We start from the raw sequence: 2,860 nt of genomic DNA, 5'->3' as shown, positions 1-2,860 counted from the left end.
TGACATAACAAATATTGGCAAAAGTCTTACACTAAATAAGATGCATTTACTACTTATATGATATGTGAATTCAGGCTATAATATATAAATATGGTGTATTAATATTCAAGGCAGTAAATATGCTAAAATGAATAGAAATGCGTAATTACCGATATCTTTCATATACCTAATGAAGTTCTTTTACAGTTACCAGTAAATTCCTTTTGTTTCTTTAGCTAGCTTAATCCATCTGACATCTGACAAGCCTAACAACTCAATTAAAAGTGCATACACGTATGGCTCCGAGTCAAGGCGTTACTGTGTTCTTAGGGATCCGTCTGATTTGACAGTCACATTGTTACAATAGGACTATGTAAGGACTTCTGGGGGCATACCTAAAACAGATTGTCACCGTGTAGGCTGACCTGCATGCCATGCACTACATTTCATTTGTTATGCTACAAATGTACGCACTCTTGGGCCTAAACTTTGATTATGTCGATATCCAGAAAATAAGACAATATTCTTCAAGAAATGATCGCGTACTTTATCCAGTTTTTCAAAGCGAATTTGAAAAAGACATACATTAAACAAAGATCAACATAAACTCAACTGAACTTGGGTGCATGTAACTGTCCCATTAACGTCAACATCCTGTACACGTGCTTATGTTTGGGAGCATTCGTTTGTTTGAGCATGCGCCGCAGTGACTACGTGATGTCAGGTCCGGTGCACAAAGTTTCTCAAGATATCGTATTAAGCTGAATATTGAATATTGACGAGATGCGGAAGTGAGTTGCAGATGTGTTTAATACCTCCCATCACAAAAGATCATTAACGAAGGGACACTACTCTCAGAGTCGCGTACTCATCGCTGAGTTTCACAGATAAAGTTTCGGTAAGTTGTAATTCCTTCTATATGACTATTTATATATTTATTTTTGACCCGCTTTCTACCAGTTTCATGAAGTGTAAAGCTCACCACAGATGTGGCTTAAAGCCTGATATCAGGTCTGAAGCCACTTCTGATTAATTGGCTCCCGATCCCTGTCATGATTTTCTTTTTAAGCTTTGAATTACCGACGTGATTACTTTGCAAAAATACGGTGCTAAGCCTTTTATCAATAATTTCCGACTGGTGTCGCCCGCTACCACAAGCCATCCTCGTGCCACAGGAAAGACCTAGTGCTTTTTGAAGTGCGATACGTACAACAATCCTTTCCGTAAAAAAAAATTAAATTACCTGTCCTCGGTAGATTCAGATTTACTGTATCGATCTAAAGGTCTTCATGTCCAGTAACCAAGGAAGTATTTCACGGTAATATTCGATTTCCATCTTAGTAGGCTTATGTGAACAAAAAAGCTGCCGTGATACAAACTATTGATTTCAGATTTTGCTAAAGGTTCATTTAATTAGAAAGCATTTTTTGTTTTACATTTTTATGGAATAATGAGACATGTAGCAGATTACATGTATTTCTGGCAAGCACAAGCCAGTTATTAACCAAAGGGGTCGTGAGGTGGGGTGGGGGGTGGGGTGGGGGTGAGGGGGGGGGGGGCATTCTTAAGCCAAGTAGATACAATAATATCCACAAATAAGATATAAATAGGCCTTCAGCTCAGTTCACTTGCTACACTGTACAACTGGGCCTGCTACAGCTCCTCCCATGATCCTCCACGATAAGGAGGTCACACAATTCAAAAAGCTTAAAGTCATTTCTGATATATCCCCAGGTTAATAGTTCCTTCATTATTTCTTGATCACTTCCCATGGATTTCGTCAGCGAAGCGCCGACCAGACCATACCGCAGGGCTAATGACCTTTGTTATCCAAGTTGTTCTGTCTCCATCACTCCGACATACTTACTCGTTCTCATTGTGGGCCTATTACATAATCTTACAACATGTCGCTAATGTGAGAGGAACGTTTTGCCGTATATATAATGCCGAACAGCCAATCTTTAAAATGGCGTATAATAAAATATGATGAAAAAAAGTTGTCTTCCACAAAGCCTTAAGGCCTAGTGTCGCGGCGAACAGCGTGTAAACCCAACAACTCGAAGAATAATCGTCATTCAAGCAGATGACGCCATTCTTGAACACTCTGATTACAACACTTGTCGTCAGTATTGCAGTATTTGCCAGTCCTATACTGAATTCTAAAAAAACGCGAATGGGAGAAATAGTATAAACTGTAAATGAGTAAGAGCCGGTTGACTTTATTAAAACACATGTCTCTTATACATCACGACAATAGCTCAATTAATAGCTCATATCATGCTGATTCTTCTGCATGAATGGTAATGGGAGAACTCATCTAATCTGGCTCAACAGATTTTGGGAATTGTTTTTCTGATGGAATAAAAATTAACGTCAATAACGAGTGTGACCCCCATTAGCGTCAACAACAGCAGCACATCTTCTACCCATTTTGTTGACTTCGGACGAACCTTTGAGGAATGTTATTGTAAGTGTCAGCGACGCTTTGTGCAAGGAAAATGGCTGCATGAGTTGATGGCGAATGCGGCGTTCAATTTCATCCCAGATGTGCTCGATAGGATTTATATATTCGGACTTAAAGATGGTCAATCTATCGTCTGGGTGTCGTTGTTCAGTAGAAATATCTGTGTCAATCTTGCGGTATGTGCTCTTGCATTGTCTTGCAGTAGAACAGGATTGCGTCTTCGAGCAAAACGACCACAGGCCTCAACACTTCATCGAGGTAGCGCTGCGCCGTAACGCCTCTACCACGTCCCTGTCCGTTGTTTGGGAATATCACATAGAGTACACATAGATCACTAAACCTTTCACCTCTACGTCGCCATACCCTCACTCGGCCGTCCACTGCGTCGATGCAAAATCGAAATCGGAAAAGACGATA

This window comes from Liolophura sinensis, chromosome 7 (assembly GCF_032854445.1).
Source record: "Liolophura sinensis isolate JHLJ2023 chromosome 7, CUHK_Ljap_v2, whole genome shotgun sequence".
Classification (NCBI taxonomy): Eukaryota; Metazoa; Mollusca; class Polyplacophora; order Chitonida; family Chitonidae; genus Liolophura; species Liolophura sinensis.
This window is presented reverse-complemented; position numbering follows the sequence as displayed.